The sequence below is a fragment of the Canis aureus genome, chromosome 2, assembly GCF_053574225.1.
Source record: "Canis aureus isolate CA01 chromosome 2, VMU_Caureus_v.1.0, whole genome shotgun sequence".
Taxonomy (NCBI): domain Eukaryota; kingdom Metazoa; phylum Chordata; class Mammalia; order Carnivora; family Canidae; genus Canis; species Canis aureus.
In genome coordinates this window covers 43827544-43854698 of record NC_135612.1, presented here as the reverse complement: position 1 = coordinate 43854698, position 27155 = coordinate 43827544, and the positions used below count along the sequence as shown (strand labels likewise).

General features: G+C 36.6%; 1 long non-coding RNA gene across 2 annotated transcripts; it reads right to left on the bottom strand.

Annotated features, from left to right (window-relative positions):
* Positions 1 to 2300: 2300 nt before the first annotated feature.
* Positions 2301 to 20587, bottom strand: LOC144290572 (uncharacterized). 2 transcript variants are annotated; one of them, XR_013358163.1, is made up of 3 exons: positions 20469 to 20587; positions 11390 to 11418; positions 2301 to 2423 (listed from the first exon to the last, which is right to left on the bottom strand). It is a non-coding gene; the product is annotated as an uncharacterized LOC144290572 (long non-coding RNA). The 2 variants fall into 2 exon arrangements; XR_013358159.1 differs by lacking the exon at positions 20469 to 20587 and adding an exon at positions 17113 to 18004.
* Between the last annotated feature and the right edge of the window lie 6568 nt (positions 20588 to 27155).

Sequence of the window (27155 nt, the reverse complement as noted above, 5' to 3'; positions counted from 1 at the left end):
TGGACTTCTCAGCCTGCTCAGGGAGAAGGTGAAATGAAATGTCCTTGAACCCTATGGTGAAGTCCACCCACACTGGGGATAGTGATCTATTGTACTGAATTCCACTGATTCAAATGCTAATCTCAGCATCTTCAAAGACACACCCACAAATAATTTCACCTGGGCACCCTGTGCTTCATTCAACTTGACACATAAAATTAATCATCACACCCAAACTTCCAATTTTCCCCCCAGATTGCCATTTTTACAGTTCCTACTCAATAAATGTTTTTTAAGTTAAATGAATCCAGTTTCTTCAACTGCAAATAATGAATGCTAATAACATTTGGACTCTGTTGTATGCCACTTGCTATTGGCTAGGGATATTTATCCATGTGATTACCAGGAACAGGTCTCCAGATCAGTCAGGAAGAAGAGTCCTGAAGAACATTAATGGTGGGGACATGGCTCTAGTAGAATCAATTCAGAAGCACAGGTTTATTTTATTCTTCCTTTGCTACGTGAAAATCAATTCTGAGGATAACTTTCTCTAAAGTGAGAGGGATTCACTGACTCAGATAAAGTTCACAGGGGTCTTTGTATACTACTGAATTCTATCTTATATATGTACGTGTATATATATCCACACATGTTCCATGTTCCCACTTCTTCAGCGTGATAGTTTATACCAAGCAACCAACTCAGACCCCAGACCCAGGATGGCATACTGGTTAAGTATATAGCCTCTAGGGCCAAACTTCCTAGGTGTCTTACCTCATACTGACTATATGACCTTTGTATCTCATTTCCTTGTCTGTTCAATAATAATGTTTGTATCTGAAAGTCACATACTCACTGATCTGTACAGCTGGGATTCAAACTGTGTGTCTCTACTGATCACATTAAATGTCAATTTAACTTTTGCCCTTGAATCTACTTGAGTTACCTGGACTTGGCCTTATGTTTCTTTTAGATCCCAGCACCTAGCACACAGTAGATGCTCAGTAAATTCATGTTGAATGGATTTTGGATTATTGTCAGAAGTCTGGCCTGTGGTGGGAAAATATCAAAATCCTAAAGAAATAATACTCTGTTTCTATAGGCAATGTAGTTTCCACAAAAAGCAATGGTTAAAGCTCATTTATTATATTTTTCTTCCAATATAACTACAGAAAAGTGTACAATGAGATGCTGAGGATAACTTGAAGGCCAGAAGCTTACAAAATGTGAAAAATGTTAACATCACATTTTTAGGCTTATTAGAAACAGTCTAAATAATTACAACAGCCAAATTACTGGTGGCTTTTGGCTCATGTCCAGGAGGAAGGTCATGACCCAACATACCAGTACCCTGCATGGCATAAGTGATTGACAGGAAAAGGAAATAGATTGATACCTTTCACATGGGAATCATAGCTTGTTGCAAATACAAGCAAAACACAAATTTGGATTTTGTGGGAAAAGCTAATTGTGCTCTGATTCAAATTCTTTGTTCCCAAACTTGTTTAATTGTGATTTATTTGTGTGTGTGTGTGTGTGTGTGATAAAAACAGCTGCATATCATAATAAAATACAGGTCACTCACTGCTGGTTAAATCCTTACTGGATATGTCTCTGCTTTCTTTTCATTACAGTGTCTATTGGATATTTGGCTCCAGGCAGAGAGGAAGCTGTTTCTCAAATGGATTTTTTTTTTCAATCACTGTATAGGAAATTATTAATGTTTGAGTTTCCAGATAATTATCTACAGCCCATCCATAAAGAATATAGAAGGTATTTCATAAGAAAATTATGCAAAGGAGTAAGCTACCCCAGCCTCTCATATTTCTGTAATAATGAACATGAGGACTCCATGTTGGATTTCCAACTCTGTGCTGTATTTAGGTCCATTGGAGTGCCAATAATCCAAATGCAGAGGGTTTATTTTAGATAGGTTTTTTTGGGGGGTTTTTTGTTTTGTTTTGTTTTGTTTTTAATTCAGAGGCAGGTACACTTAGCTTCAATTCCATGATTCATGAAATGATTTAAGGATTCACAAGAAGCTAAGAGCTAATTTTTAACCAATATCCATCTTGTTTCCAGATTTGTACATATGAAATTTGGAAACTATTTTGTTGTAAGGCAGAAGTTATCAACCTCAGCTGCACATTAGCCAACCATACTTGCTACTACCTGGGTAAGGCCCAATTGGTATTTTTAGATAGCATCAGTATTATTATACAGCTTTCAGGTGATTCCCATGTCAGCCTACAGAGTACCACTGTTAGGTCATACACATTTAGATATACGGAATAATACTACGTAAACATTATACATTTTGATGTTCTTTATTGTATTTAGACATTCTGAAAAACAAAAATTATAGTTTTCCGTTGGTATCAAATATTGAAGAGGTTCATTTTACCTTGAAGTGTGGAATCTAAATAATTTCCGTTTCAAGTCTCCTGTAAATACAGAAAAAAACCTGATCATATTCATATCTTTATTTTAAAATATTTTATTCAATATATTCTCATACTACATGAGAGAAAACCCATTGATGAGCCCACCAGGATATAAGATACTGGGTGTTTTCCTTCACTTTTATCAAATAAGAATTTTTGAGTATTTATTACCCTCCTCATAAGAAGGATGCCTGAAGAGTGTTCATATAACTAAAGAATTTGCAGTTGATGGGAAAACAAGTTGTGTATACAAATGACTATAATATTTTGAGATAATGGCACAAACTTAGCTGTTTATTAAGTACTATGAGGTATGTCAAGGAGTGATTAGAAGTTTCAGGGAGGAATCAGCCTTGTGCTAGAACAAATCAAGTGTTATGAGGTTCCCATGTGACCAAGAGGAAGATGGACATTCTGGACAAGGGCAAGGTCAAATTCCTAGATTAATGAAATGTATGTTGTTTCTTGGGGATTGGGAAGCAGTCCAGTAGGGCTGGATTGCTGAGGTTTTATATCACTAGCTCTACTGCAGGAGAAGAGCTTTTCTTCTCAGTGGCTCAGAAGAAGTGAAGATGAGACATTAAATTTTTTAACTGAAGCACAGTTGCCATAGAGTAATAAACTAGTTTCAGTTGTACAGAATAGTAACTCAACAATTGTATACACCATGAAATGCTCACCACAATAAGTGTATTACAACACTATTGACCATATTCCTTATGCTGTGCTTTTCATCCCTATGAATTATTTATTTTATAACTGGAAATTTGTACCTCTTAATCCCCTGCACTCATTTCACCCATCTCCCCCATCCACCTCCCCTTTGACATCCACCAATTTGTTCTCTGTTCTCTCCATTTACAAGTCTTTTCTTCTCTTTGTTGTCTTGGTTTTTTTTTTTTTAAGCTTATTTTGATTTTTTAAAAATTATTTCTGGTTGTTTATATATTTTCTTTATTTTATATATTATGACAGAAACTTTGCTGAATCATGATTCTTCGGGGCATTTTTCTGTAACTTTATGACCATATAACAATACTTATTATGGTTAGATTTTCTTGAATGAGTACATTACACAAGAGTTAATAGCCCCAGAGGACATGTACTAATACAGTACTCATTAGACCATAAAGACTAAGTGGAAACAATTGCTTTCATAAGTTTATACTTAATTGCATGCACAGGTGTTTTCATTTTGAAGAGGAAATTTTAGGTAAAAAGTATGATTAATACTCATGCCATCCCAGAATGCCAGATGAAGGAAAGTTTTCCCCAACTTTAGAGAGAACAGAGCATGCAGATGTTTAGGTCATTGTGATAGAAAGAAGTGTTCCTGACCTGCACTATATTACTTTTCTCCAGATTGCCAAAATGGCTTCTCAATGTATTCCACAGTGGCACCAATTTAGAGCATTATTCCTCTGTGTTTATATCCTGTAGACAGATTCCATATTCTCTGCTATTTTGTCACAGAAAATTCTGTCCCAACAATGTTACTAAGAAGACTCCCTTAAGTATTCAGAAGTGTTTAACTGAAATCCAGAAGGGGGATTCAGATTCCACCAACTCCCCAAAAAATCTACAATGAAGTCTTCAAGCAGTGAACTGCACACTTCATACAAAGGAAAGAAACATCTTGATGAGTGGAATGAACCTTGAATTAGAAGCCAAGAAACAAACATTGAGGTCCTACCACATACTAGCTATGTGACCTTGGAGAAGACACTCAAAGTAACAGATTCAGATGAACCTCAGGTTTTTAATACAGGTTAGAGAAAGCAATACTTCCTTTTCATAGTTACAGGACTGGGAGAACCAAAACAATGGGGAAGGATTTTAAAGCTGATAATAACTTCACAAAAGTGAACTACAGATATTTTGTTGCTCTTGTTATATCATTTGGATTTCACAGTTTGTCAAAGCAGACTGTCCTTAAGAGAGTCTTTTTCTCCTGTTGGAATCAGCAGAAAAATACAAGGAAGCAAATAGAAATCCCTAGAGAGAAGCCATGTGAATTTTTGGATTAGGTCTCCAAGTTATCTTTTACATAATAAGATGATACTTTAAAAATAACCAGATATTTGGATTTTTCACTAACTACTTATTGAAAGGATTTTTCTGTGCCTTTAAAAAGTGTTCTAAAAACATATGTACATATATTATTCCAATGTATAGATAGATGCCTTTTGATTTGTAATTTTAACTTTACGTGCAAAACTTTATCTGGATTTCAAATTTTCTAATGAAAGATATGCAAGAAGGATATCATTGGGTCAAAATACATAAGCACCATCAAGTCTTATGACTCATAATTCAAACTTATTTCTTAAAAGTTTCACTAATTTATAACAATACCACCAATATGTGAGTGTATCTGTTTCAGCATACCCTTGTCTGCATTGCATATTTCAATGTTTAAAAGTAAATGTTGTCATTGTTTTGTTATGGATCTTTAGAAAATTGTGAATCTCATTTTTATTTTAGTATCTATATTCTTCTCCATTGATTAGTCTTATTCTCTTTTCCATTTATTCACTCATGCATTTCTAAGGGTTTGTATGGTATATGGAAATATTAAGACTAAATACTTTTAAATACTTACACAAAATAGTCTCTACCATTTTTTTAATCTTCTAATTTGCTTTGTGTTACTTTTCACTATAGACAACATTTTTCTCCTCATTTTGTCACGATGATAGCACTTTTACTTTGCACCATTCTCATTGGAAAGTGATGCTATTATTAATGTTAGAACCGAGACAAAACCTACACTATGCACACATATAGTTCTGCCCTAACTTCATTCAGTCAACAGAAGCTCATTAAAAGAACCATATAAGGAAGGCATAAATATTTGATCTTGGCTGGTCCAAACACAAATAATGTATCTCTTCTTCTCAAGGAAGAGTCTTGAGGTACATGGTACCACTGAATTGGAAAGGGAGGCAGATTTAAAGCTAGAGTTGGTTTACTTTATTTTTAAAGTCTGCATTATGACCAGTAATCCATTGGAAGTCCAAGTTTTTCCTTTCACTATTATTGTTAAATAAAGCTAAGGAACTTTCTTAAAGTCATAATGACAGATCCAAAATGAGTCTTACAAATAGATTTTTCTGTTATTATTTATGATCATAGAATGAAGCCATTTTGATTTTCTAAACCAGAACTTTAATAAACTAGATAAGAGTGTCTTGTGTGGCAGATAATTTACTTGTTTATCCAAATCCACATACTGCCCTTTTACTTAAAAATAGCTTGGTAATATACTTTGGGATTGCAATTGCCTAGAACCAAAGGATGAGGTTAACCTGAACCAATCATTATAATCTCATTCTCTTGGGATGCCTGGGTGGCTCAGTGGTTGAGCATCTGCCTTTGGCTCTGGTCATGATTCCAGAGTTCTGGGATCAAGTCCTGCATTGGGCTCCCCACTGGGAGCCTGTTTCTCCCTCTGCTTGTGTCTCTGCCTCTCTCTGTGTGTCTCTCATGAATAAATAAATGATATCTTAAAAAATAATGAAAAAATCTAAAATCTCATTCTCTTTTGGCAGATAATGTTCATTTTTCAGTTTCTTTTGGAGGAGTGCACACATTGCCATTTCTAGTCAGTGAAGTATGAAAGGAAGTGTAGGAGAAGGTATCAGTGAAAGAAAACCCTGTTTGTTCCAACTTCATCCTTCCCTAATAGGATACTGGTGGAAAGATGGAATAACTAGATTGTGGCAGCCATATTGGCATCATGAGAAAAAGGCCATGAGAATCCCAGAAGCACATAAAGTCTGTGGATAGTAGATCAATGATGGAATCACCTACCACCAAGGGTATGTCCAGCTTTTTCTGGTTTTAAAATACTAAGAGTTGTTTTGTCAAATAAATAAGGAAGGTATGAACAATATATATGAAATGAACTAATAATCTACATATAAAAAACTAATAGTATGTTCATTTGGAAAACAATGAGAAATACACAGTGAACACAAGGGAGGATGGATAACATAGGAGATGGGGATTAAGGAGTACACTTGTGATGAGCACTGAGTGATGCTTGGAGTTGTAAAATCACTATATTGTGCACCTGAAATTAATATAACACTATATGTTAACTACATTGCAATTTAAAATTAAACTAAATAAGGATGGTTGGGTGACTCTGTTGGTTAAGAATCTGATTCTTGATTTCAGCTCAGGTCGTGACCTTAGAGCCCTGGGATTGAGCCCTGATTTGGGCTTTGTGCTCAGTGGAGTGGAGAGTCTGCTTCTCTCCTTCTCTCTCCCCCCCACCCCCAACTCTCTCTCTCTCTCTCTCTCTCAAATAATACATCTTAAAAAAAAAAAAAAAAGAACATGGCATTTCCCTAATGCTTGTACACATAAATTAAAAACAAAAAACTTATATTCTCATGAAAGGAAAATGTTACTTGAAAGAGATGTTAATTAACTATAGTGTAGTTTCCAGGGGGTTGGCACAAGGCTTTGCCCCTGTGCTTACTATATACACAAGTTAAAAGCCTTATACCTTAATGAAAGGAGGATGTTACTTGAGGGACAGTGTAAGCACAGAGTGGTTTTAAGGGGGAAAAAGAAAGCTATGAGGCATCTCATAAAGAAGAAAATAGGTAATAAGCCATAGCAGTAAGGGGAGTTTTCACATCATCGGAAGTTGCCATAGACAAGGAAATATGCAGGACAAGTCTATCCCAGATGCTGAGAACAGAACCAAGATTCACCAAACACTTGAGACAGGCCATTTACATGAAAAAGAAATAGCAAGTCCAAACAGAAGAAAATGTTACACCCAGGAGAGTGAAAGTAATACAGCAAGTACATGAATAAAACTCAACCAACCAAACAAAAAGGCCTTAAAATGGAAGGTAATTATTAAAAGAAAGAAAAATGTGTGTGGTGAAACAAATACAGGTAATAAGAAAAAGAATAAAATAGATATTTTGCACAGAAAAATATGCCCTGTCATGATTACTATACTTGTGTAAATTAACTTGTAATAAATAATTATGCACACTGAAGAGCCAATTACATAGTATTGAAAGGCAAATTGAAAAGATAGAAAGGTACGTTAAGAAACATTTGTAGATCACAGAGCAAAGAGAAAAATAGAAACAAAAGTTAAACTAAAAGTCTAAATATTTTAAAGATAGAACCAAAATTTCTACCATCTATCTGAAAATATTTATATAGAGAGTAAAGAGAGGATGAGGGAGAACGATTTTGAAAAAGAACTATATAGCAAGAAATATCCCAGAACTGTTATTTAAATAATAAATACATATATAGATATATTCATGTATTAATGACATATAGCTTCAAATAAATTTAATAAAAAAACAAAAAACTCACAGTGCGACACAAGAAATGAAGTTTCATAATAGCAATACTGGAAAAACAATTCCTAAAAGATAGCAGTAGAAAAAGAACAATTATTTATAAGAGAATGGAAATAGAATTGACACCAGATTTCTCATCAGCAGTGGTGAATACAAGAATGCCGAGTATTATCATCAAAGTTCTGAGAAATAGGAATTTGAACCTAGCATATTATACTAAGGTCAACTAACCAAATTATAATTTGAGATGGAAGAAGACAATAAAGACTTTTTTTCAGACATAGAACATCTACAATTTATAGAACTTTCCTAAAAGAACCATAAAAGAATTTAATGAATGATCAAAATGGAAAAGAGGGTTATTCAAGAATTATTTTAAACAAACATATAAAACGCTGTCAAATTTTTATCAATTTGTAAGTTTGTTCCACAATATTAATCTAAGATAAAGTGCACATAAAAGAATGGGGTGAGCAAAGAGAAGACAATTTTGCTCAGATATATACATATTGAAAAAAAAGCATAGTGATAAATTCTGGACTGAAAATTAACACTTTTTTGGGGGGGACTGAAAATTATATTTAAGAGACTAAATGTACCTAAATAGTTATGCAATATAAGGAAAGGCTTAGGGAGGTTACTTTCCAAACCCACACTAGGAATTATAGAAAGGAGCCTGGGATATATTTTGAGGCAGGATTGGCAATATTGATCATATTAAATTTAATTACAATGCTTAAGTTATTAAAAGGGAAATAGAGGGGCACCTGGGTGGCTCAATTGGTTAAGCATCTGCCATTAGCTCAGGTCATAATCTCAGAGTCCTGCTATCCAGCCCTGCATTAGGCTCCCTGCTCAGTGGAGAGTCTGTTTCTCCCTCTCCCTCTGTGATCTCTCTCCTTCAAATAAATAAATAGAAATCTTTAATAAACAAATAAATACAAGGGATATAGAAGTGTGCATTTTAATAAAAATTGAAAGCAATCTATATACATGATAAGGTATATGTACAAAAACAAAGGAAAGAATAAATAATTTTTTACATAATCCATAAGCCTTCCATAAAATTAAAAAAACACCACTGATACTTAGTATTTTCTTCCAGGATTGCTTCTTTGCATATTTTCATTTAATTGTGATCAGATCAGAACAACTGAAAAAATGTGGTCACAGTGGTCACATTTTCTCCTTATTGTAATATTATTAAGCTATATTTCCATACCACCTAATTTTAGCATAGAAAATTTCCATTTTATTATGGGCATCATTTCCTGGCTCCCCTTTTGTCTCAAAACTCCTCAATTTAATTGTCTATACTAGCTTTTTCTACTCTGGATTTTTTCCAGAACACAAGACCATCAGGCTTGTGCCCGTCATTTCAGCTCAAACACATGTCTGTCACCAACAACCTCGCATGGTCAACTCCCAAGTGCTAAGCCCCTGTCTTACCATAAGGGCCTCACAGCATTTTGTGTATACCTTAATGAGTCCAAATTTCATTCTCCAGCCCCATCTTTAAACTGAGCTTGCATTATTTAGCTTTCTCCTCTGAATCTCTCCTTGGGCATCTGTTAATCATATCAAATTTCATATATCTGATCCCAACCTCTAGATTTCAACTTCCATAAACCAGTCTCTCTACTTTTCTCACTAAATGGCAACTTCTTTCACCCTATTGCTCAGGATGAAAGCCTTAGTTCTGATTACTTGTCTCTCTCACACCCCTATCCTGAATGTAATTGTTCCAGGATGTTATGACAAACACCCAGTCTCTGCCCCTGTCATCACTCCTCTGGTAGGCTGCAGGAGCTTCAACCTTGTCTCTCTGCTTCTTTTTCTGACTCCTAGCAATCTATTTTCCACACAGTGCAATGTTTGTCCTAATATGAAAATGTTATCATGTCACCTTCACCCTCTGCTAAAAATCCTCTAATGGCTTTTAATACCCCAATCCAAAACCTTCTCCTTTGTTCTAACTCATGAAAGACACAATCTTGGATCACTTCTTCTTCCATCACTCATGGACTTTGAGCCAAATCTGTTGGTTCACTGTCCCTTGAACACACCATGCCAGCTCCCCATAACCAGGGTGGATGAATCTGTTATCCTCTGTGCCTGGAATGTTCTTCCCCTAGATGGTTTCATGGCTTGTTCAGTCACTCTTTATGGCCTCCTGTTCAAGTGTCACATCCTCAGAGAGTCTTTTTCTGATCCTTAAAACTAACCACCCATACTCTCTACTCCCTTACCTCTATTTTGATTTATAGTATTTACTACTCTCAAAATTATCTCACCATTTCTACTTCTTTCCCCAAACATAAACTGTTATTTATTTTTCAGGTGAAGAATCTGAGACTTTGACATGACATTTGAGACTATCAGGTATGGGGCTGAAACCCAAGCTTTCGAAGTCCATAGATGCTCTTAACATTGTACTATGCTGCCACGATGCTGCTGGTAAGGGAAGGAATGAAAAAGAGACACAGAGAGGATGGGAGAGAGAGGGGAAGAGGAGAGAGAGAAAGAGAAAGAGAGAAGAGAATTTAGATGTAATTTATTTTTAATATTTGAGAGTGGAGAACAAAGAATTCTTTTAATTATAAATCATGGCTCTGTCTAGTAAGGAATAAAAGATCTGAATGCTGCTTAGCAGCTGTTGCCAAGAATTGACCACAGCTTGGTGACACCATTTTAAATGACTGCAGGTGTGACTGAAAAGGCACCAGAGAATCCAGTACAGAGTGGAGGTCACCCTTTAGATGACATAGGCTATTAAGATAATTTGGCAACTGAGTCAAGGAAGATGTGGTTTGTCGAACCACAAATCCAAAGGGAAAGGGAAAGCCTTTGAAAATGGGTGAGGGTAAGTATGCCTTTGTCCTATTCAGGGAAAGGGCAAAATACACCAGCTGGACACAATTAAGTCTGCACAAAGTCCAGGGGGTCAGGGGCAAGAAAGAGGAACAGGTAAAAACTGACCTCTATGCCAACTCTAACACAAACCAGTGAGGGCAAAGAATGTGCTGTCAATTTGCATATCTCCAGAAGAAGAGAAGACAGCCATCCACACCAATGTTAATCGAGCCACATGTTGAAAGTATCATCCGCAATAAAATCTGAAGCTCATTGAAAGTGCTCTGAAAGCACTGGTGTTACAGATAGGACCGGGACTTCAGGCCCAACAGAGACAACACCAGTGTTTGAGCAGTGCTCCCTGTGTCACTGCTCATGTGTCCTTCAGACCAATCACTGCATTCCCTTCATCTCTACTAATGTTTCTTTCCCCCAGCCCTATTATGGGGCAGAAATTTGCATCTCTTATCTCTATAGCCCCCTGATCTTTGTGTGGTTTTTGGCATATAAAGTGTTCAAAAAACTCAGTCAAGTGATTGTAAATGATTCAAAGAGTCTCAATTTCCATTCTTAAAATTATGTATTTGGGTCTGGCTATTTGAACAAGACCTAAATCCAGTTCTCAGAGTAACAATGTGCCTATGACCATATTTCATGTCTGTGACAGGTCTCCATCATGTAGATGATTTGGTTAACTTTACCTCCCATATGTAAGACTCGATGACACATGTGTCCATAAACCAGGATATGCAAGAGAAAATGGAGTCTCACCTTTGTTTCCCATGCAGCTCTGTCTCCATCTACAAATGAGATAAAGAAGCATCAGCATTAGAGTTAAGATTAACAACAGAGATTTATTTTTTGAATGTAAAATTTAATTCCTTTGTTAGATAATGCATGCTTGCTATGGGAAAAGTAGGAGAAAAAAACTATCTGATGTTAGTCACCTATATTGCTCTCCTCCAAAGATGAGAACTGTGAACAAGTTATGTTCCCATAAACTAATATGGACAGTAGGAAGATATTATATTTGACCTGTCTACATGAGTGTACCCATAAAGCTCTATCCATCCATCTGTCTTTTCTTAGAGTTTCAAAGTGTGCACTTAAAAGTCAGGCAAAACCTGGTTTTGAATCTATGAATAAAGGAAGTTACTTTTATTCAATCATTCTCTACCTGGGTGATTGCCAATTCTATAATGAAGACAATAATAGTATCCATTTCATTTTGTACTTAAAATAATTAAGCAAGATAATTGATTTAAAAGATTGAGCACAGTGTTTGCAAATGTAATCTCTAAAATATTAGCTATTTTCAGTAGAAAGTGGAGAACACATTGCAAATTGCTTTTTAACCTATATTTTTCCACAAAATCTCTTGTCCTTAAACATACTTCAAAACATGATGCTTTCTTAATCATTGTATAGGATTTCATCATTCGGTGTGCCATATAGTATGTACAACCACGTTTATATCTTTGAAAGGATACACTATTTTCAAAGTTTTACTGCTATTAATAACTGTAGTAGAGGACATCTATGCAGCCTATGGGAGTGGAATGTTTATCATGCTTGAGTAACATATAAGGCACCATAATAAATGATGCGGATACAACCACTACACTCATAGCATTAAAGGAAGCTAAGTAAGCAGTTTGGATAAAGCATGATGTGATAGCATATGAAGAAGGTATTACGGGATCTTTTACTCAGAATTGGGAGTCAGAAAGTCTTTTGGGAGGGAGTAATGTCTAAATGGAAAGGATGAGTAGAAATTGCTTGAATCGACAGAAGATGGGAGGGAAGAGCTTGTGGTATTCAAAGGAAAGAAAACATCACATGAGAAGACCTGGAGATACAAGAGAGTATGGGCTGTTCTGCAGCTGACAGTGGTTCCCGGGGATAAGGCACATGGTGCACTGAGCTGGTAGCAAGCAAGAGTGACAGGTGACAGGATGCCTGGGGTGTTTAAACTCACCCGGAGGGGAATCTATGGACATGCTTTACTAAGTGAATTGACATAATTGCATTTGTATTTTGGAAAGAAGCCCTCTGCAGCCTCAAACTTCACTGTGTGGCAAGAAGAAAGAGAAAGTGATACTGAAAGCTGGAAGGGAAACAAGTAAAGGGATCCTACAGGATGCTGAGCAAGACAGGATAGTAACTTGGGACAAAGAATTGGCAAAGGGGGGATCCCTGGGTGGCGCAGCGGTTTGGCGCCTGCCTTTGGCCCAGGGCGCGATCCTGGAGACCCGGGATTGAATCCCACATCGGGCTCCCGGTGCATGGAGCCTGCTTCTCCCTCTGCCTGTGTCTCTGCCTCTCTCTCTCTCTCTCTGTGTGTGACTATCATTAATAAATAAAAATTAAAAAAAAAAGAATGAATCAGTAGAATTTAGAAAGAATGCTTCAGTTGATGGGTTTGTAAATAATGTTTTCAATTGACTTTGTTCATCTACATGACTTCGTAAAAATGATGTTGGAAATACAGCCCATGCAGCTAGATAAGTGAAAGCATTTGGAAACATAATAATTGGAAAGAGAGAGGTAAATAATCTTTATTTAGGTTGATTGCATATCTAGGAAAATCAATATAAGTATTATTATACACAATACTGGAATCAAATACCATATTTACAGACAAACAGAAATGATAAATTTCTTCAGGATAAACTTGAGCAAATATATGCAAAGGCACAAAAGTTTACTAAAACAAATAGAAAAATATATAATGCATTGGGATAAAAAAGACTTAACTGCCACGAAGATAAAGCCCCCCCCAACAAGATAATTTATAAATTTAATGCAATCTCAATGAAAGTATCAATAGATATCTTTCTCTTGGAGTTAAAACACTGGTAACAAAGTTCAATTGAAACAAGCAAAAGTAGCTAGCTTAACCTTTAAAAAGAGAAATGTGGTTTTAAAATCAATTTAATAAAATCGGTGAATACTGACACATGTATAGACAGATAGTCCAATGGAGCAGAATGAAAATCTAGAAATATATTCAAGTGCTTTTAACAATTTAGTTTATGATAAAGATGACACCTCATATAAGATAGATTTTTAAATAAACCATGTTGGAACAACTGGGTAGCCACATGATAGAAATATATATATAAAATATAATGGGTCTCTTTCATATAACAAACCAGTATAAAATCCAAATAAGTCAGATATCTCAATGTAAAAATATGAAATCAGACAAGTAAAAGAAAACAAAGGTGAATTCATTTCTATTTTGTGAGTAAGAGGAAAATTTCTTCCTAAGAATTACTCAAATTCAAGGAGCCATTAAAAGCACTAATAAATTCAACTACATTTTTAAAACAGGGTTTACATGGAAAACAAACAAAGAAAACCAAAATTGAAAGACAAATGACACAGGAAAAAAAATATTTGCAACTTATATCAGAAAGACGGACAGAGATCACAAAAATCTCAAAATAAGATCAACCAGCTGATACAAAATTGGAAAGGTTATAAAAAATATTTCAGAGTAGACGTATATATGGCCAATAAACATATGATAAATGCTCAATCTCATTTATAAATGTGATTTAAACTAGACTGACATTTCACCAAAGCTTTGACACCATACTCAATTGGAAGAGCAATGGATCAACTGACACTTTCACGTATTGCCGGTGAAAATGCAAAATGGTGCATATTTGGAAAAATACTGACTGTATCTAGCAAAATGACATACACAATTTCTTTTTAACTGGATAATCCCAATTTTACAAACTTATTTCACTGGCATAAGTAAGAAATTACTTACACACAAGATTATTCGTTGTAACATTATTTTTGAAAAGCAAGAGAATTGAAGCACCTGCCTGGCTCATTTGGTGGAGTATGTGACTCTTGATCTCAGGGCTGTGAGTTCAAGCCCCACATTGAGTGTAAAGATTACATAAAAATAAATTTTCTACATAAATCAGTAGATAGATAAATAAAAGCAAGATATTCAATTCAATCTAAATATCTTTCAATAGGCATCAATTGAATAAACTATAGTACAGTAATATAATATCAACTAATACAATACTTTTGAGAAAAAAATATGGTATTTAAAATAGCCTAGGTACTAGATGATATCACTGAATTATTGATAATTTTGTAAGATTATAACCATTACATAATAGTTATATAAGAAAATATCTTTTTTTTTTTAAGCAGGTGATGCATGTTGATGTATGTATGGAAGAAATCACATGAGGTCTGTGATATACTTAAAAAAAATTATTAGGATAGGAACACCTGGGTGGCTCAGTCAGTTAAGTGTCTGCCTTTAGCTCAGGTCATGATCCCAGGGTCCCCTGGAATCGAGCCTCACACCAGGCTCTCTGCTCAGCAGGGAGCCTACTTCTCCCTCTCCTTCTGCCTTCTCCCTGCTTGTGCATGCTCTCTCTCTCTCTCTCTCTCTGTCAAATAAACAAACAAACAAACAAACAAACTTTAAAAAAATTATTACGATAGAACAAAAATTTAACAATGGTCTTATATAAGAGTCATGCTAACCAGTGATCTACCTACATGCAGGTAGTATAAGAACACATTTTAAAGTATACAATAGTGGGGTCCCTGCGTGCTCAGTCAGTCAAGCCTCTGATTCTTGATTTTGGCTCAGGTCATGATTTCATGGTTGTGATATCAAGCCCTACACCAGATTCTGTTCTGGGCACGGAGCCTGCTTAAGATTCTCTGTCTCCCTCTCCCTCTGCCCTTTCTCCCCACCCTCCACCCCTGGTCACACTCTCTCCCTTCTCACTCTCAAATAAGTAAGTAAATAAATAAATAAATAAATAAATAATAAAATGCATGATAGTTTAGTAAAAAAAAATTACAGCTATTTGCAAAATATATAAAGATTATATATCAGTATTGAATAGATTGTTACTCTATAACTTCAAATTTTAAAATGTTAAGGCATAAATTGATATCGCACAATGCTCAGCCATGTAGCAAGATTCACAGAACTCCACCCTGGGAAGATCTTCAACTATTTGTGTCCATGCACACTTGCCTTATGATGCCTGAATTAAGTAATTATCCAGCCTCTATTTATACATCACTAGCAACAGGAAACTTACTACATTATGAGGTAGCTCATTCCACTCAGAAACAGCTCTTATAGATAACAACTTCCTTTTAGAGGTCCAAAGAGCTTTTTCATGGTTTTAGGTTTTAGATTAACTTCTTGTTCCCTAGAGACACAAGTATAGTTCATAAAAACAAACAAACAAAAAAAACAATAAGGGCTTGAGAAAGGAAAGGGCAGTGAGTACTGGTGAACCTAAATCCAGTGAACCCATCCCAGGGACCCAGTTCATAGCCCTCACCTACAGGGGCTAACAGCAAATGACTCTGATTCCAGCCACAAAACTCTGGTGCTAATGGCATATTTCTTATACCATTAACTATTTGGCTAACATCCAAACACAGATCAACTACCTGATAGCTCTTCCTTTTTTCTCTTCCCACAGACTCAGGTAAGAGTGGGGTGTGAGGGCAAGGGAATAGGCTGGAATATGACCACACTCAAAGTGTTAGTGTTGACATCAAGGCAGATTGAGAGCCCTCTCTGTGGGCCCCCGTCTGAGCTCCCACCCCATGCTAACATGTAAACTTGAAGGAAACATTATTACTCTTGAATCACTCTTCACTAATATGTATTAACTATATGTTGTGTGTTAAGTGCACTAACATACTGACAACACTCATGAGCATATTATGGAAAGTGTCTTACTTTTCTCATTTTACAGATACGGAAACAAAGACAAATTAAATAGTGTGCACAAGAAAACATATTAGTAAGGAGTCAGAACTCAAGTCCTGGTTTATAAGATTTCAAGTCTATAAATACATTCCATGACTTAAAGAGTTGGGTATAAAAATGAAGTCCAGATTCTAGATATGATAGAAATGTTTCATAGGTCCAAATGGCTCTCTTATTATTTATAATAGATTGTATATTTATTTCAAAGAGCCGGAGTCCAAATCAGAAGTTTGGCATGCAGAACAGTCTTGACTTCTCATGCATGACATGCACTTAGGGTCAGCTATAAAAAATCACACATCTTCCTCCTGGGCATGTGCTATTGATGTTTTTGTCATTATATGGATTCCCATTAAATTTTGTCTGATTCTATTCAGACTACTGATTAGTTGGCCATGACCTTTAAGGCTTTGAATATACATATATATATTTTTTAAATCTTTTTTTTAAGATTTTATTTATTTATTCATGGAGACAGAGAGAGAGAGGCAGAGGGAGAAGCAGGCTCCATGCAGGGAGCCTGATGTGGGACTCGATCCCGGGTCTCCAGGATCACACCCCAGGCTGCAGGCGGCACCAATATATTATGAAATGTTTTCTAACTTGCCCCAATTGGTGAACTCTGCAATTTTGATTTCCCCCAAATTTCAATATTTCCCTTCAACATCAAATGCATAGTTAGAGCCAAGGACAGATCCCAGTAACATACCCCTGGAGATCCCATTCCAGTTTGACTTCAAGTCCCCATCCAGCAAGGTGTGATGGCATAATTTAGTCTCCTCACTGAAGAGACATTATAAATGCTCCTCTCTTTGTTTATAGGTACTTCCAGAAAGGACTTGTGCAAGAATGTGTACCTCACTGAAACTCATCTGTATTATGACTGCCATGGTAGCTCAGAGTTGGGGGAGCAAAAGCCCCCTGTGACTGTGCTTAGAAAATTTGTATTTACTCTTCAACAACTAGTTCCAGAACCTTCATCATTATCAGTAGCAGTTTTCTTGTTTGTGAAGTTCTCCTGACTTTCAAGGCAGGAGCAACAGGTGTCCTTTTGCTTCCTTTCTGTTTCCTGATTCCCCCCTTCCTCAATGAGCAGGGACCAATGCACCACAGAATCAGTTCAAACTTGTCTTAAATCTTTTCACATTGTGACAACTTCCTTTCATCCTCCTGAAAGAGCATGAGTTCTTTTTCCTCCAATGAGGAAATTGTTCTCTTTCCACCTCACTCACTTCACACAAATTGACTCCAAAGCTCTTCACAGAGAGTACAGGTGTGAAACAGGAGTTGACAATGGCTGTGTTTTCTTTGTATCTACTGAAGCTATTACTCTGTGAACTGTAGCTCCATTTTCCAGCTATGGATGGAACCAAGCTGGGGATCCTAGGAGACAGTGTTTGTTGATTACTTGTCCTCTACTCTTCTTACAAACTCATTTAGAGTTTCAGCTTATCCAGACATTTTTTCCTATCAGATTTTTGTCACCCTATTTTTTTGAAGAATTCTGCTTGAAAACCTTCACCTGTCAGACATCTTCTGTCATCCTCCCTGAGGAATATGCCCCATCTTTCCTCCCTTATAAGATAGTGGTTTATTCATGTATCCCTGTTGATAGAATCAAAGCAAGTTTTGTATTACCAGATAAAGATCATATTTATGATATCTTTATTAGTATTCTGGTTTGCTACAAAAAGATGTCTTATATCATTCATGTCATAGTCATTTTTTAGCAAGCCTTTAATATGAGCCAGATACATTGATAGCACTGGAGATGCAATAATGAACGACATGAGTTCTGTCCCAAACAAGTGAAACCTCCTGCTCTATGTGTGCACATTACTAAAGATGGACAAATACTGAGTATAAATGATAATAAACAGATACTGGAAAGATAGGGGATCAAAATTAGCATATTAGAGATCTTTCTGTTGAACAAAAATATTCAGTTTATTTCTATTTTAATTCTTCGGTTAGAAAACCGGTGTAGTGTAGTGATTCAGATCTTCAGCTTTGAAATTGCTTGCTACTCAAATGCTTCCACTTACTACCTCTGTGACTTTGGGAAAGCTAATTACCTCTCTGATACTCAGTCTCTTTGACTATAAAAACCTCATAAGAGGGACACCTGGGTGGCTCAGCAGTTAAGTGTCTGCCTTGGAGTTTCAGGATCAAGTCCCACATTGAGGTCCCTGCAGAGAGCCTGCTTCTCCTTCTGCCTGTCTCTGCCTTCTCTGGGTGTCTCTTATTAAAGTCTTATTTAAGATTTTAAATAAAATCTTTAAAAATAAATACATAAATACATGCCTCATAAAAGTATTGTGAGGCCTTAACAGGATGACACATGTGCAGTGCCTGCCCAGAGAAGCATCAACAATATTCATAATACTACGTACCTTTGAGCACTTACCTGGGGCACATACAACACTATTCTAAGATCTTTTAATGTATTTACCCATGTGATCCTCACAATTACCCTTCAAGTTAGTGCTTGCATGCTCCAGATCACTCTTTTGTGATCACTATCTTAGGTTAAGATAATGTCAGGGCACCAACTCAAGTTAACTGATTCTAGAGTCCTTGGATTAACCACATAGCTGCATGAATAGTAGCTTCAGTCAGTTACAGTACAAACAAAAAATAAAGGGGTGTGAATTCCCACTCCTTCTCATCCATTCCTCTTATGAAGAACTTTAGCCCAGTGGTGTATGGATGTGAGTTCATATGGCCCAGTTCCGCCAAGGCCCCAAACATTGTTCTTGCCAATAGTTGGAGCACAGGGCTATAGGGTACAACAAAGCTCAGAAAGTGTTTTCCCATCTCTCCAGCTAGAAGCTTGCAGAGCAACTGTTGTCCAAAACCCAAAGTAGCTACACAGTCTACATAGAGTCTCATGGTTTCATCAATGAAGCTGTACTCTACCTCCCAAGTAATTAGATTCAGAAAAAAAAAAAAAAAAAAAAAAGCCAATTCTTTCTGCCCCTGATACACAACAAACTGAGCTGATGATAGCCATACATTTGGATGACAACTTCAAAATATTCTGATAAGTGGAACTCAGGATATCTATGGTTGGTATGCTCGTTAGTTTTATGTGTCATCCTGGCTAGGCTATAGTATGCAGTTTTGCAATTGAACACTAAACAACATGTGCTGTGATTAACATCAACAATGAAGTTTTTTGGGCAGCCCCGGTGGCCCAGTGGTTTAGTGCCGCCTTCAGCCCAGGGCCTGATCCTGGAGACTCGGGACCGAGTCCCGCATCGGGCTCCCTGCAGGGAGCCTCTTCTCCCTCTGCCTGTGTCTCTGCCTCTCTCTTGGTGTGTGTCTCTCATTAATAAATAAAATCTTTTTAAAAAATTAAGTATTTTTTAAGGATTTTATTTATTTATCTGAAAGAGAGAGCAGGCATGAAGGAGAGGAAGAGAGAATATGAAGCAGACTCTGCTCTGAGCACAGAGCTTGACTTGGAGCCCCATCCCACAACTGTGAGATCAAGACCTGAGCTGAAACCAAGAGTCAGACATTTAACCGAGCCACTCAAACGCCTCTACAATCAGTTAATTTTAAGTAAAGAAGATTATCCTCAATAATAACGGTGGGCATCATGTAGTCAATCAAAAGGCCCTAAGAATAAAACCGGGGTTCTCCTAAGAAAGAACTGTCTTCCAAGAAAGAAGAAAAGCAGCCTGTGGATTGTTGCCATTGGCTCCCATCTGAGAACATCCAGTTTACTGGCCTGCTCTACTGTGTCAGATTTGCCTAGCCAGCTCCCAAAATCATATTCCAATTCCTTGCACTAAGGTTTTACTCTACCTTTCTCTTTTCTGTCCGTCTATCTGTCTATCATCTTGATATCTCTCTATTTACCTATTATCTATCTATCTATCTATCTATCTTGATATTTATCTATCTTGGTATCTATCTATCATCTATCTATCTATCTATCTATCTATCTATCTATCTCTACCTAACTAATACATAGGTTCATTTTTTGGGTAGAACCATGATTCAGAGAGTGGGAATCTACCAGCACCAAGCAGACTCTCACCAAGGGTAGATACATGCCTGTATCATCTGTCATGATTTTTCTCCCACCCTGATCTTGCACAATTAATCCATGCTTCAGAATAGAAGAGTGATAAAATAGTGATCTTTCAAAATAGAATTCTGGAGACTGAGGCGCCCAATCACCTTCCACTTGTGGATTAGTCAGTTGCCATGGAAACCTGTTGTAGGTCCCCAACAACCTGCAGCTGCAGGTCCCCAAATCCTGACTCCATCACAATAGGCAGGCAGAAGGGAGCCTGCATTGTGCAAGCCCCTGCTGATGCCGAGTGGCAACGCTGGGAGAAACTGAAAAGTGAAGCGAAATGGCAGAAGGTGGTCTGGAAGGAAGGAAATCAGAAGTCGACAATGTTTACGAAATGTTTATGAGAGTAGAGACACCATTTTTGTTTTCAACCTTGTTTTTGTTTGGTTGCTTTCTGGTGCGCTGCTAAGAAAGGACCAGAGGACAGAATGAAACAGTGACGAGGTACCTCCTGGCATTGCCTGCTGTCAGCTAAATGTGCTCCTGATGTCCTCCTGAATGTTCTTATCTCCTCAAGAGTGTTCTTTATCTCACCCATTTATATGCACAGCAGTATTTCAAATTACTAATCAGATTTGAAAGCCACTCTGAGAAATCTGACCTGAGATGTTTTATTAATGATTGGAGGTGGTTCCTTTGTCCATTCTTTAATTTTCACTAACAATTACCTAAATTGGTTCCCACATCCCAAAAGAAAAATAAATTTCTGCTTGTGTCTTTCTGTAATGATATTTGGCAAATTTTAAAACACATACAATGATTGTGCAATTACAAATGTACCTTGATCCATATGGAATATATATGTCAATGTAGTATATGTACGTAGATATATATTCACATTTAATTATTGGACATTTAGGTAGTTTTTCTTATGTCTTTCTAATGTTTAAATTCCTTTAAAATGTTCCCCATTTAGCCTGGAAAATTCAAGAGAAGAAAAAAATCACAACCACATTTGTGAGTGCTAAGTCAAATGAATGTACTCATTTATAAATTTAATACACAGTTGATAGAGGTGCATGGGATTAAGAAAAAAGAAAAATTTCATTTATTCTTAAAATTTATTTTTGACAAGGCCTGAATCTCAAGATACGTTGTGACTGCCATTAAAAAATGAACCAGAACACTGAAACCATTTTTATTCCTATGTACTCCACCATCTATGTTTTGTAATTTTCTATTTTTAAAGGCCAATTTTTGTATCTAATAGTTTCAAAATATTTGAGAATCACACTTTACTTTTTTAAGATTCTTTTTATTTGAGAGAGAGAGTGAGAGTATATGAGTAAGGGATGGGGAGTGGACCTGGGTGGGGAGAGGGGAGGGGCAGAGGGAGAGGGAGAAGCAGAATTCCCTCTGAGCAGAAAGCCTGACTCAAGGATCATCCTAGGACCCTGGGATTGTGACCTGAGCTAAAGGCATATGCGTAACTGACTGAGCGACCCAAGGGCCCCAAGAATCACACTTTAAGACTTCACTTAAATAAATCCTCTAAATCCTTTCTAAAACATGAGCACAATTTTCCATAACTAAAATATAAATGTTCTTTTCATTAGCATTTTTTACTGACATTTGAAACCATATGGGCAGCCTGGGTGGCTCAGCGGTTTAGCGCCACCTTCAGCCCAGGGCCTGATCGGAGATCAGGGATCAAGTCCCACATTGGGCTCCCTGCATGGAGCCTGCTTCTCCCTCTGCCTGTGTCTCTGCCTCTCTCTCTCTCTTTCTCTCTCTCTCTCTCTCATGAATAAATAAATAAAATCTTAAAAAAAAACCACAGATGGAATACAATGAAATTCCATACTTTTAAAATCATGATTCAGCCATTTCTAAAATTCTAAGCCTATCAAGATAAAAATGACTATATAGCCTAGCTGGTGCCTGTCATGTTCCAAACACAGAACCAAATATTTGTTTGATCAGTTCCACCATACAGAAGATCTAGAAATCCTCAAATATTGAATTAATATTGGATTTTTTTCCAAATGAGGGAATTTGAAATTGCTTTCAGTGATATATAAAATGGACCCATAGAGCCAATTAAGAAGTAGAGACTTCTTTTTTTTTTTTTTTAAGATTTTATTTATTTATTCATGAGAGACATACAGAGAGAGAGGCAGAGACACAGGCAGAGGGAGAAGCAGGCTCCATGCAGGGAGCCCAATGTGGGACTCGATTCCCGGGGCTTCAGGATCAGGCTCTGGGCTGAAGGCGGCGCTAAACTGCTGAGCCACCTGGGCTGCCCAGAAGTAGAGACTTCTTTTAACACTCACAGATTATTTATAAGTTAGACCGCATATGTTAAACCACAAACACTATTTCAATATTATTTAAACCTTACAACAAATAATAACTGGAAGGTTTATTTGTTGAATTTATGTTTCACATTTTTTCAGAAGGAATTTAAGATGGAGTGTGGGATGATTGACTTCCTTCCCAATTCACACAGCATATCCCTTTCACTCTCAGAAGTGTGCCCATTAGGAACACAAATTGGTGAAGCTTCTATGGAAAACACTATGGAGGTTCCTCAAAAAATTAAAAATAGAGATATTATGCAATTCAGGTATTTTCACTACTGAATATTTACCCAAGAAAAATGTAAACACTTAGTTCTAAGAGATATATAGACTCTTATTTTTATTGCAGCATTATTTACAATAGCCAAGATATGGAAGCAATTCAAGTGTCCATATTCCATAGAATGGAATATGACTCAGCCTTAAAAAAGAATGAGATCTTGATATTTGCAACAACATAGATGGACCTGGATGATGTGCTAAGTGAAATAAATGAGGCAAATATCAATGATTTCACTTGCACGTGGAATATAAAAGAAAAAAGAATAAAGAAAAAGCAGAAACAGGCCCATAAATACAGAGAAAAATCTGATGATTGCCAGAGGGATGGTGGTGGGGGAATGGACAAAATGGGTGAAGGGGAGTGAGAGATACAGGCTTCCAGTTATGGAAAGGATAAGTCCCAGGAATGAAAAATACAGTATAGGAAATATAGCCAATGATATTGTAATAGTGTTTTATGGTGACAGGTGGTAGCTATACTTGTGGTGAGCATAGTATATTACAGCATGCAGACTTGTCAAATCCTTTATGTTGCACACTTGAAACTAATATAACATTGTGTTTCAACTACACTTCAATTAAAAAAAAAAGTACCGCTAAATAACTTTTTCTAAGTGTGCCCATTAGGATGATAAATTAGCTGGCTTATCTTGTTAAAGGACATGATAACATATGCCAAAATTACACAAGTAGGTGTGGTGGGAAGGAGGGCTTGAATTTCCATTGCTGCTGTGATTAATTCTATTGTTGCTTCATAGAACTGATGGAATATTCAGAAAAACTGCTACGTCCAAAAATAAAGTCTTAACAAGTTTTTCCAAAGTAGAGCATTCACTAGTCACATTTGCTGAACAAAATAATGTAACAAAAAACTAATATCAAAATTTTAAATGAAAGCCCCATCAGCTAGAAATTAGAAAGTATCTTAAACATATTTTTAAAATATTTTAAAAAATTTTTTGAATAGGCTCCACATCAGTGTGGGGCTCAAACTCATAACCTCAAGATCAAGAGTCACATACTCTATCAGCTGAGCCAGCCTGGCACTCCAGAGAGTATATTTTTAAAAAATAATTTCTGGATAATAAGGAAATTCAAGCTAGCAGGTTAGGGAATAATGATAACATGCATAGTAATAAACAGATTATTAGAGATGCAGCTCCCCTCCACACACATTTAGAGTGAATTTCATATCCTAAATGTTTTCATTATTAAATAGGTAATTAAATGGATGATTTGATTATAATACTATACTGAGAGCAACAAGATGTCTAAGGGAAGCAAGAGGAAATGTGTAATAAGATAAAAAAATGAATTCAAAAAAGTTTTAAATGACAAATTTAGGAAATAGTTTGCTTTCTCTTTTAAAATACCAACCAAAGGATATATTTTGGCCAAGAAAAAGTAAGAAAAAGGAGATAATGTACAAAATTAACAGTAAGAAATGGAAAATAATCCCAGTTATTGAGACCATTTTATAACAAGAGACAACCATGTGCAATTCTAAGAAGTATGGAAATGTGAACATAATAAAAAGTTATGTAGGGAAAAATAAATGTCAAAATTTGACTAAAAAAAACCATAAATATGCCAATAATATTTTTTAAAAAAATTCAAAAAGTCAAAGTTCCACCTCTAAAGCTCAAATTCAGGTTTTTTTGAAAGATTTTATTTATTTATTTGACAGAGGGAAAGATCACATGAGCAGAGGGAGCACTACAGGGAAAAGCAAGCTCCCCACTGAGCAGGGAGCCAACTATGGGGCTTGATCCCAGGACCCCCGGGATCAGCCAAAGGCAGATGCTTAACTGACTGAGCCACCCAGGCACCTCTTTTGGTTTTGTTTTGGTTGGGTTTTTTTTGTTTGTTTGCTTATTTTTTGTTTTGTTTTGTCTGTTTTGTGTGGTTCTGTTTCCTCTTCCAAACTTGAGGGCCTTGGACTTCATATCATAGTGTTGCCCCTGTGAATTAGTCTAGAACATAAGAAAATGGAAATCTCCCTCTTCTTTTTCCAAAGTGAACACAACCCTGATATCAAAGACAGTGGTAGTCCTCCACATGAAAATTCTAAAATAGGTTAGTCCTTCTAATCAGTACACTAGGATTAATTAGGACTCATTAGGTAAATGTGGAGAGGAGTCAAAATTAGAGACCTAAGTTAAATAATTCATTATATCAAAGAAGAAATTCCATGTGGGAATTTTGACATATGCCAGTAAGTTATTTTATGAAATTCCACATTCATTTCTAATTTGAGAAAGAGCATCACCTGGGTGGCTCAGCAGTTGAGTGCCTGCCCTCAGCTCAGAGCATGATCCTATGGTCCCTGGATCGAGTCCCATGTCAGGGTCCCTGCATGGAGCCTGCTTCTCCCTCTGCCTCTCTCTCTCTCTCTGTGTCTCTCATGAATAAATAAATAAAATCTTAAAAAAATTATTAATTTGAGAAAGAAAAACTATTAATTACTAACATCAAATACTAATATTACAAAATATCCTACAGAATTTCTCTCTGAAACCAATCAGAATCTTTATGCCTAATGGTAAAATGTGAAGTGCATTCTCATTAAAATAGAGAACCTATTGAAGATGTGTGTACATGAAGAGAGAATAAAAAAACAAAAACAAAAAAACGTACCAAGAAGTTGGTGGTTATTTCAGAGTAGTGAGATTTTTATATGATATTCATTTTTTCTTGATTATTGTATTTTCCAAATATGTTGTAGTGACCAAGTTTTTCACTTCTAATGATATAATAAACAAGTTTTAATAACAACATAAATTTTAAAGAAAAACATAAAGTTAAGAATATAAAATAAAAACTAATATAAAGATGTGTACCTTGGAGTTACCTAAAAGAAAATTTTGTCTTTTCCTATAGACACAGCTGTAGGCCATCAAAAATGCACCAGCACAGCCACACAGGCTGTGAAAATAGTGAAATATTTTTGTATTGAGGAAAATGCCTGCTTCCCAATCCCCTGAGAACCCCTGACCAGAGCTCAAGCTGGTGGGTCCCTTTTCCAGGCTTCTAGCCTATACCAGCAATTTAGCATTCTTGCCCAGACACAGCTTACCCATGTTTAATATTTTGAACACCGTCCCTGTTCATGAATGTGGCATATAATTGGCTGTGAATTCTACAACAGTCATGCAATTGGGCATGACATGAAAAGTGGGGCATGCCTAGGATTTTTAGAGAAAATGCAAGTCAATTGTTCACCAGAAGCTGTATTCTTCACATTAAAAAAAAAAAAAAAAAGAAAGTATCATTTCTGTCTTGGTCCCAGCCAAGGCTCCTCCCACATACACAGAACACCCTAGTGACATACTCAGCAAGGATCTCAACAGTATCCCTGCTCTACATTCATGGGAATTATCAGAGGCCTGTGCCTTAGGGCACCAAAATACAAATCATTATTAGGGTACGCGCATCTCAATGGTCTGTCTTATGTCAGGGGATGCTGAAATAGTTACACTCAAGGAAGTCCAGCTCTGAAAGATTAAGCGGTTATTTCTAGCCACATGCTACTATTTATCAATAGGACCTATCGAGCATTTATTCCTGTTCTTTATATACCTCATTTCTTGAGCCTCCAACGGCAGCATGAGACAGGTATTAACAGTAACTACTTTATCCTTATATAGAAGACGTTATGTGGCTCATTCATCCTCAGACAACTACCAAAAGTCAGGAGCAACGTTCAAAGCAAATTTGGTCTGACTGCCAAACTTTTAATGCTTTACTATCTCAGGCTTCCATTTTCTAGGTCACTCAGACACTTGCTTTCCTATGATTTAAATCCTGACCCAGTTCCTTGTCAAGAAAGCCCAGCCCCACTGCCTCCTCAAGGATGGCGCGGGGCCATCCATGGAAAACATGTCCATGCATAAGGTAAGGTCCCCAAGTGGTACCCAGAGCAGGGGCCTTCCTCTCTGTTGTCAGACAGAGCTCCAGGCCCGCCTGTTCCCTGGTCAACTCCCCGTCAATTGAGATGTAAAGGAGAAATGCAGAGGCCTCTGGGAGGGCAGAGGCCTGCACGTCCTGCAGTCATGAATTAGTAAAGCAGCTTCAGGAGAG